This window comes from Culicoides brevitarsis, unplaced genomic scaffold (genome assembly GCF_036172545.1).
Source record: "Culicoides brevitarsis isolate CSIRO-B50_1 unplaced genomic scaffold, AGI_CSIRO_Cbre_v1 contig_25, whole genome shotgun sequence".
In the NCBI taxonomy this organism is placed as follows: Eukaryota; Metazoa; Arthropoda; class Insecta; order Diptera; family Ceratopogonidae; genus Culicoides; species Culicoides brevitarsis.
The window spans coordinates 30,001-40,955 of record NW_026973409.1 but is presented as its reverse complement, the minus strand read 5'-3'; the positions used below and the strand labels follow the sequence as shown (position 1 = coordinate 40,955).

Here is a 10,955-nt window from a genome sequence, read left to right as displayed (position 1 = left end):
CAATGCATACCGGTTTTTTATTTTTTGCACTGGTCGTATTTCATTTTCATCAAATATTTAGTCCGACTCTGGTTTATAAGAACTGTCAGTTTCGTGAATATATTTATACATTGAATACGTCGAGTGCAATCAAAATTTTTTAAAAATTAATTTTTCTTTGGAAAATATCCTTAAAAAACTAAACCACCAAAATCTCATAACAACGACAATATAAAAACATAAAAATATAAATTTTTTATTAAAAATTAGTGAAAAATAGTGGAAAAAAAGTGTTTAAAATTTCTCACAATGGAAAATATCAACACATCATCACCATCGCCCATGAAAAAAGGTAAAAAAATGTATATTTTCAAATATAATGAGTTATATTTTATGTATATATTTTCCTATAACAAATTTTCCAAATTTAAATTTTCTTTTTTGGCGCCTAAATCAGCGTCGTTAAACAGAAGAAGTTCTCATTTTATCAATTGAAAGACATATGTCTCGATAGTTCTGAGGTTAAGATACATGTCGATAAACACCGAAGTACCTGTTTCGATTCTCAATAATAATAATATTTTTTTATTATATTTTATGCGTCTCTCAATTTTTGATAATTTTATCGTATAACATATATGTGTGATTGCCGTATAGGTTTGTCAAGATTCATGATAATTCGCGAAAAATTCCGCGGATCCGCGAAAAATTTTTCGGATTTTTTCGCGTTTTTTTTTTTTTTTTAAATTTTGTTCTGTATTTATTTTTCTTATTCTTATGTGAGTAATGGAGCTTCTATAAAGCCGCGATAAAATCCGCGGATCCGCGAAAAATTTCGCAAATCTTTTTATCGCGATTTTTTTTCATCTTAAGTCAGTAATGGAGCTTCTATAAAGCCGCGATAAAATCCGCGGATCCGCGAAAAATTTCGCGGATTTTTTTATCGCGATTTTTTTTTCAACTTAAGTCAGTAATGAAGCTTCTTTAAAGCCGCGATAAAATCCGCGGATCCGCGAAAAATTTCGCGGATTTTTTTATCGCGATTTTTTTTTTCATCTTAAGTCAGTAATGAAGCTTCTAAAAAAGCGATAAAATCCGCGAATCTTTTCGCGTGTCCGCGGATTTTCTCGCGGCTTTTTAGAAGCTCCATTACTCACATAAGATGAAAAAATAATTACGAAAAAAAATCGCGAAATTTTTCGCGGGTCCGCGGAATTTTTGGTTACTTATCGATGATCACGTAACATTATATATAAATGGCGACTACATCAGAATAATCTAAATATCCATTTATGATGGATTCCGATGCATGTTTCTACAATTTAAAATATTTTTAGATGAATTGAAAACTCCACCATGTTTAACTTGAACGATTTCGTGTCTTAAAAATATTTTTTTAACGACGACTCAATGATAGAATCAGATAAAGCATTATGAAAAGAAAAACATTTTTCAGATTCATTTATAATACAAATAACGTTAAATTTTCTTAGAATCAAAAATGAGTCATAAATGTAACGTCATGTGACTTCAAAAAAAAAAATTAAAATTACGTCTCAAATCATCTTCATGCTTAGATTTAATCTTTAACATAATATCATACATAAAAAATTTGAATAGATTTTTTTCAAAAATCTGCACATTTAAAAATTACCTTTTAAAAAATTTTATTTAAATTAAGTTAAAATCAGATTTATATTCTCAAAGAGATCGTTAAAAAAATATATTTAATATTTAAAAAAAAAACTATTTTGTTGTAACATATTTTATTTTTTTCTGAAAAGTGTGTCACTTACATTATATAAAAAAGTTTTTAAGAAATTAGTATGTTTATAAAAAATAATTAAATTTATTTTTTTTTGATTATTTGATTTTTTTTTAATAATAACATATTAATTTTAGGCACTAAAAGGCAAGCCTCTCTTTCTCCGCCAGATGTAAAAATCGATATGGTTCAAAGTTTCTTTGGTAAATAGATCAAAATTAAATGTAAATATTCATATAGTAATAAATTATTATTTTTTAAAGACAAATTTCCTCATACGTTTGAAGACTGTAAGTTTATTTTTAACAAATTTCATTATTTTATTAAAATTAATAATGTTTTAATTAAAATATGGGCATACCTTTTTAAGTAATTTTTAAATACCAAATATTAAAAATACTTAAAAAAATTCAAATCTAATGAACTGTCGTTGATTCATTCAAAATTAAAAATAATGGTATAACGAAAGTTTTACGCCTCATTCGTCTAGTTATTTGCAAGATTTAAAATTTGCTAATTAAACTTAAAAACCACCGCAAAATTCCAATAATATGTTTTATGATATGATAATAAAATTTAATGCACTCAATAAGACTAATAATTCTGATGTTTAAAATATAGGTATAAATAAAAAATCATTTATTTTGTAAATTAATTATTTTTAATTCATCATAAATTTAAAATAATATTAAATAAAACAAAAATTACAAAATCAATGCAATTTTTCAGTTCATTATTTTTATTTGAAAAAGGTTAAAACGTGATTTTGGTATTTTTTAAATGGATGCATCATATTTATTTCCAATGTTTTACTTACATATTATTTTATTTTAGTAGACGCAAAGAATTTCGACGTTAAAAATTTCTTAAAAGAAATACGTCGGGCCTCTAAAGAACTTTTTGAAGTAAATTTTAATAAAAAAACTTGTTCAGGTTTGTTCACATCAAATTGAAATGATTATTTAAATTAAACTTTTTATAATTTTTTAAAGATTTCAAAAAGCAATTATTTTTTGACGATTTAAGGCACGACGTTGAAATGAGTAAGTTAAAACTTAATAAATTTATAGAATATTTTTATTTACAAATAAAATCAATTATTAAGATTTAGAGCCAGGCGAGGAAATTATAGATTTTTGCTGCTGTCATGAACATTGTAAGTTACAATTGTCTCTATTTATTATATATAATTTATTTATTTTTAAAATTTATTTTTTATTTTTTGAAAAAAGACGAATCTTCAAACGCCTCGTCAAACACAGCGGACGGTGAGCTAAATTTAAAAATTTAATTTATTAAATTAAAACAAAAATATTAAATATAAAAGATATTGTATAATTTATTTATTCATATTATCTTTATTTTTATATAATCGAGTCAGGGTGAACTTTTACTTTACTGTTTGAAGTTCATATCAAAAAAAAAAAATATTGTAAAAAATTTTCTATTTAATTTTTATCTCTCTGTATATTTTTAAGTATTTTAACTTTGTTTAAATTATTATCCTATTATCCTAAATTTAATTATTTGAAAATTAATTTGATGCATAGTTCAATATTTAATATTATTTTCTCTAAATTTTAATGTAGCTTATTCGAGTTCTATAACAGCCATAGGTTAATTTATAAATTTAAAAACAAAAAATAATTTATTTATTTTTATTTAATTTTTTTTAAAGCAGCCGAAGAACCAACAGTAAATGTTGAAAGTAAGTTTATCAAAAATAAATAAATTAAATAAAATAATTTTTTAATTAAAATTTTATGTAAAAATAATTGTTGTCTTGTATTTATTTTTTTTTTAAATTCAATTTCACTTAAAAATATATTTAAAAAACTTAATTAAAAAATAATTACTTGAAAATTAATTTGATCCATAGTTCAGTATTTAATATTATTTTCTCTAAATTTTAATGTAGCTTCTTCGAGTTCTCTAGCAGACATAGGTAAATTTATATAATTAAAAAAAAAACAAAAAATAATTTTTTATTTATATTTAATTTTTATTTTTAAAGCAACCGAAGAACCAACAGTAAATGTTGAAAGTAAGTTTATCAAAAATAAATAAATTAAATAAAATAATTTTTTAATTAAAATTTTATATTAAAATAATTGATGTCTTGTATTTATTTTTTTTTTTAATTCAATTTCACTTAAAAATATATTTAAAAAATTTAATTAAAAAATAATTACTTGAAAATTAATTTGATCCATAGTTCAATATTTAATATTATTTTCTCTAAATTTTAATGTAGCTTATTCGAGTTCTATAACAGCCATAGGTTAATTTATAAATTTAAAAACAAAAAATAATTTATTTATTTTTATTTAATTTTTATTTTTGAAGCAACCGAAGAACCAACAAAAAATGTTGAACGTAAGTTTATCAAAAATAAATAAATTAAAAAAAATAATTTTTTAATTAAAATTTTATATTAAAATAATTGATGTCTTGTATTTATTTTTTTTTAAATTCAATTTCACTTAAAAATATATTTAAAAAATTTAATTAAAAAATAATTACTTGAAAATTAATTTGATCCATAGTTCAGTATTTAATATTATTTTCTCTAAATTTTAATGTAGCTTCTTCGAGTTCTCTAGCAGACATAGGTAAATTTATAAAATTAAAAAAAAAAAAACAAAAAATAATTTTTTATTTATATTTAATTTTTATTTTTAAAGCAACCGAAGAACCAACAGTAAATGTTGAAAGTAAGTTTATCAAAATAAATAAATTAAATAAAATAATTTTTTAATTAAAATTTTATATAAAAATAATTGATGTCTTGTATTTATTTTTTTTTAAATTCAATTTCACTTAAAAATATATTTAAAAAATTTAATTAAAAATTAATCACTTGAAAATTAATTTGATCCATAGTTCTGTATTTAATATTATTTTCTCTAAATTTTAATGTAGCTTCTTCGAGTTCTCTAGCAGACATAGGTAAATTTATAAAATTAAAAAAAAAAGAACAAAAAATAATTTATTTATTTTTATTTAATTTTTAAAGCAACCGATGAACCAACCAAAAAATGTTGAACGTAAGTTTATCAAAATAAATAAATTAAATAAAATAATTTTTTAATTAAAATTTTATGTAAAAATAATTGTTGTCTTGTATTTATTTTTTTTTTAAATTCAATTTCACTTAAAAATATATTTAAAAAATTTAATTAAAAATTAATCACTTGAAAATTAATTTGATCCATAGTTCTGTATTTAATATTATTTTCTCTAAATTTTAATGTAGCTTCTTCGAGTTCTCTAGCAGACATAGGTAAATTTATAAAATTAAAAAAAAAAGAACAAAAAATAATTTATTTATTTTTATTTATTTTCATTTTTAAAGCAACCGATGAACCAACAAAAAATGTTGAACGTAAGTTTATCAAAAATAAATAAATTAAAAAAAATAATTTTTTAATTAAAATTTTATATTAAAAAAATTAATTTTTAAAAAGATGCTCTTTTATTTGGGGCCCTAAAAAGTTTAAATGAAAGTTTTTTTTAAGCAAAAGAAAAAAGACATTCGAGTCCAAATTCAATTTCACTTAAAAATATATTTAAAAAATTTAATTAAAAATTAATCACTTGAAAATTTTTTTTTAATTTGATCCATAGTTCTGTATTTTTCCTTAAAATATTATTTTCTCTAAATTTTAATGTAAGCTTCTTCTCGAACATTCTATGAAGTTTCTCGAAGCTTCTATGAAGTTTTTCAGACAAGCTAGGTAAATTTATAAAATTAAAAAAAAAGAACAAAAAATAATTTCTCGATTTATTTTTATTTATTTTCTCGATTCTATGAAGTTTTTCGAACATTTTATGAAGTTTCTAGAACATTCTATGAAGTTTCTCGAACAAATTCTATGAAGTTTCTCGAACATTCTATGAAGTTTCTCGAAGTCAAAGTTTCTCGATAAATAAATTAAAGTAAAATAATTTTTTCTATTAAGTTAAATGATTTTATATGAAGTAAAATGAATTTTCTTTTTCGATGTCTTGAAGTATTCTATTTTTCGAAGTGCATTTTAAATTCAATTTCACTTAAAAATTCTATATTTAAAAAATTTAATTAAAAAATAATTACTTGAAAATTATGAAGTTTCTCGAATATGAAGTTTCTCGAAGCTTCTATGAAGTTTTTCGAACATTCTATGAAGTTTCTCGAAGCTTCTATGAAGTTTCTCGAACATTCTATGAAGTTTCTCGAAGCTTCTATGAAGTTTCTCGAACATTCTATGAAGTTTCTCGAACATTCTATGAATTTTCTCGAAGCTTCTATGAAGTTTCTCGAACATTCTATGAAGTTTCTCGAACATTCTATGAAGTTTCGACAACATTCTATGAAGTTTCTCGAACATTCTATGAAGTTTCACGAACATTCTATGAAGTTTCTCGAAGCTTCTATGAAGTTTCTCGAATTATTTTTATTTTATTTTCTTTCTATGAAGTTTCAAGCTTTTTTTCTCGAAATTCTATGAAAACTTACTCGAATTCTAAAGTTTCAAAATGAAGTTTCCGAAGCTTCTAAAAACATTCTATGAAGTTTCTCGAAGCTTCTATGAAGTTTCTCGAAGCTTCTATGAAGACCCAATGCACATTCTAAAACCTTGTCCCAATGCACATTCTAAAACCTTGCCCCAATGCATATAAACGTTTTTACTTAATTAATTAAATAAATAAGTTTAAAAAAATATATTTTTTTATTACAGAAAGATATAATGACGAATTACAAAACATTTACAAAGATATAGGTAAACAAAAAATTCTGATTCATTTACATACAATGATATATATAAAAAACTTTATTTACTTTAACACATTTTATAAACTATTTAATTATTTAGAAAAAAATCAGAGAGAAAAAGAGGAACAAAAAATACTAAGTAAGTTTTTAAACACATATATTTGATGTTCAAAAAAAAAACAAAAAATACACAAACAATCATTTTTTATTAATTAATCAAAAAAATATTATGATTCATTTACATACAATTATGTATAATAAATAAAATAATAACTATATTTTCTTTAACACATTTTGTACACTATTTCATTATTTAGAATCGAGAGAAGAGGAAAAAAAAAAACTAAGTAAGTTTTTAAGTAAATTTGATGTTCTAAAATATTTACACAAACAATCATTTTTTATTAATGAATCAAAAAATAGTATGATGAAATCCACGGCAAATTTAACAGAAAATCTTCCAAGCCGATATCAAAAAATGAATTGTACGTCCATGTTGTCCATCGAAAGAGTAAAAACTTTTGTTCTACGACTTTTTAATTTTGTGCACTAAAATGTGAGAAACAGGGATTTAAAGATTTCTACTTATGTGCTTTCTACTTACTTAGGGCAGGTAGAAACTGAAGTTCAAAAATTTTTTTTCGATATCTATTAGATGCGTAATGATGTCTACTTTCAGAAAATATATACTTTTATGGGTATCGGAGCCCTTATTTTGGGCCTTGTGGTACAAAAACCACGTCAAAGTCCGTTTTTTGAGCAAAAAAATCATACTTTTCTCAGTAAAACCATGTTATAACTCAAACAAATCAGTCTCAACCTAACATTTTATAGTTAATTAGACCTCGCTCTACATTTTTTGTGAAGAAACTTTGGGTCTAACTCCAATGGTTTTCTTGTCAAAGCCTCAAAAATGGTCGAAATTGGGCCAAAAATGGGCATTTTTGATGCTCAAAAATTAATGAAAAAATTTTTTTGACAAATTTTGAAAATTTCAGCATGGATTCATGTTGTCCATCAAAAAAGAAGAAACTTTTGTTCTACAACTTTTTTATTTGACCTTTCCTTGAGTGTTATACGATGGTATAAAGGGTATCAAAATGAAGGGTTAAAATAATTTAAAAAAAAAACCCATATAGCACACATATCGTGCCGTGGACTCCATCATATATAATAAAAAAAATTAAAATTTATTTTCAATTAAATTAATTGGTGCATTCAAAAAAGTACCATCGATAGACATCATATTTTTTTCTAAATTTTGTGTATCAATGAATTTTTATGATGATTTTTTTATAAACGCATCATTAATTTTTATTGTCGTGTATATTCGCCAAAATATATGATAAGCTGAAGAGTTTCTTGCTGCTTTTTGCTTCTTGTAACTTAACATATATATAAATCGCGACTAAAACAAATTACTCTATTCATTGTGATATCCTTTATTTTTAAAATATGTGCCTTTGTAGAATCCCTTTAAAAGTTTATTAAATTATGTATGTAACTTAAATATAATCATCTCATGTAAATTAAGTTGAATTAATAAAACATTATTGTATTATAAAACAAATTATTATTAAAACTAAAACGAATTATCCATTTATGATGAATTCCGATGTAAATTTTAACATTTTATGATGTTCTTCGATAAATCAAAAAATTCCGTCATGTTTAACTTGAAGACGTTATTAATTTTTTTTTTTCAAAAAGATGACGTAACTATAACACAATTTACCAACACCGATTCACCTTTGATGGTTCTTATATGTTCCTGTAACGGGAAACCTATTGTTGTGTCCCCATTTGACGACGAAGAAAAAAATGAAGAAGAGAATAAAGCATGTCCGCATTTAAGTAATAAGCCACTCGGTAAGAAAAATATTTTTCAATTTAAATGCACGTAAATAATCTATTTAAAAACATATGTAATTTTAATATAAAAAAGCATAATAATAATACTAATAAAAATATCTTAAATTTGTCATTTGTTATTCTTTATTATTCTAAATTAGATAAAATTAAACTAAAATTATCTAATTTTTTTTTATTTTTCTTAATTAAATTTTTGCTAATTAAAAAGTAAAGAAATTAATAAAAATAAATAAATTAAAAAAATATCATTAAAAATTATTAAAGCTTGTCCACAGCAAAATCGGCGAATTTTGAAAACTCAATAGCTCAAAAAGTATTAAAGATAGGAAAAAAATTGTTAATACAGTTAAAAGTGTATTAAAAGTAGAAAATAATTTGAGGTATAGTTTGGTCATCCAGATGTATTGTTAAGAAGTTATAGTGTTGAATCGGAAAAATGTCCAAAATAGACTTTACCAAACATTTTGAAACCTGTAAAATTCTCAAAGTGCATAATTTCTCAAAACTTCTGCCATAATTAGTTGTTTAGTATTATTTTCTAATAATTTACAAAGTTTCAGCTCAATAGATTCACAAATGACAAAGTTACGGGAGGATATATGCCCAGTGGGAAATTTGAGCCTTTTTTTTAGACCCTCAGGGTCTAAAATAAAAGCCCTAAAGAGTTTTCTTAACAGTTTTCCAACTTTTTGTTGGTTTTTTGAGAAATTTTTTTTAGAAAAATGAAAATTACAGTAAATTTAATATTTAATGGCTCAATAATCCGATTTTAACTCGCTAATTATTGTGAAAATTCTATTTTTAGACCTTATTCTATTATTCATACGTTTATTACAATTAAATATATTTTTGCATCAGAAAGATAGAACTTTTTGGCTGCAAATCATAAAATTTACTCAAAATTTGATTTTTCTAAAAAAATTTTCCCAAAAAACCAACAAAGAGTTGAAAAACTGTTAAGAAAACTCTTTAGGGCCTTTATTTTAGACCCTGAGGGTCTAAAAAAAAGGCCCAAATTTCCCACTGGGTGAACATGCCTCTGAGGAAGCCTTTAAAGCCTTATTCCCCCGGGTCCTATCAAAAGTCCGTAAAGTGCAATGTATCCAACTAAAATTGGTTCAAAATAGTAAAAAAGGCTCAAAAGACTTCAAAAAACATCTAAACTCCGCTTTACGGTACCTTTTTTATGTATTTAATAACTCATTTATTGCAGTTTTTCAGGCTCGTAAGGCTCTTTTAAACCTCAGTATATATTGTTCCCCCCGCAGTGATTTTTTCTGACAATTTTGTCCAAATTCTTTTATTATACGCTTAAGGAACATTAAATCAAACATTTAGAGCATAGAAACCTTTTCCGGTCAGCTAAAAACAAAAAAAAAATTTATCGTCAATTTTCACATTGATTTTTCTCGTATGGAAATGTCTCAAAGAGCCTTATAACCCTATTTCTTACAGTTTAAGCACATTGATCCGGATGGTTTTAATTTTTTTGTGTTTTGAGGGACTTAATATAAGATTTCTACAATAGATTTATTTGCTAAGTCAGTTGTTTCAAAATTTTGATAAGTCTCATCATCTTAGACGAGCCTTCAGAACCTTACGAGCTTCCTCCCCTAATAAAGACCCCTGCTTCCGGATTGTTGACCACCTCCGCACATGTAATTACTTAATAAGGTTCCAATTTATCGATTCATTACATTTGGAGCGATAAAATTTGCTTGTTTGGGTATATTTTTGCACAAAATCAAAGAATTTTTAAAATTTTCCTAAATTTTGGTAAAGTCGATTTTTCACTTTTTTTCTTATTTCCTCATTATTTCCAGAATAGGCAGTAGGATCAAAAAAATCTTTTCACAAATCGTTAGTAGAGAGTCTAAACTTTTAGAAACATATTGGGTTTTCAAGAAAGCCTTTCATATTCCACGAAAAAATTGGACTTGAAGATTCGCCGATTTTGCTGTGGACAAGCTTTAATAAATTTTTAAAATTAATATTAAAATGTTTATAGATGACACCGATCTCGAGGACCTCATTGACAATGCCACGGTGCAAAACGTGCACTCGGATGTGCAAAATGCCCTCGAACAGAGTATCACAAATTTTATTTCTACCAAATCAGTAAAAACACAATACATATTATTTAAAAAACATTTAGCCATCAACCATCAACATCGAATTCATTACCTTAATTATATTTTAAACAACCTCGAGAAAAAAGATAAAAATTGCAAATATGGTCAGAATACAAATTTAGGGATGAGAGTGCGTACAAATCGAAGAATTTTGAAAGAAAATGTTAAAACATTATTAGAACAAACAAAATTGAGAAAAAAAATATTGGAAAAAAAATTAGAGCAAATAGTTAAATTTTAAATAGAAAATATAATAAAAAAATAATAAAAAATAAATAATAAAAGTTAAAAAAATGCAATGAAATAATGAAATCCTGAAAATGTTAAGCTAATATTAAGTTAATAATAAGTTAATTTTAAGTATTATTTGTCAAATTTAATTTTTAATTAAAAAAAATAAAAACGATATGATAAAAACATTTTTTTAAATTTTAAATTAGGTATTAATAAA

General features: G+C 23.6%; 1 long non-coding RNA gene across 1 annotated transcript; it reads left to right on the top strand.

The window, feature by feature from the left end:
- Nucleotides 1-193: 193 nt before the first annotated feature.
- LOC134836417 (uncharacterized) lies at nucleotides 194-2,674 on the top strand. Its single transcript, XR_010162291.1, has 4 exons — nucleotides 194-331; nucleotides 1,882-1,947; nucleotides 2,008-2,034; nucleotides 2,579-2,674. It is a non-coding gene; the product is annotated as an uncharacterized LOC134836417 (long non-coding RNA).
- The last annotated feature ends 8,281 nt before the right edge of the window (nucleotides 2,675-10,955 follow it).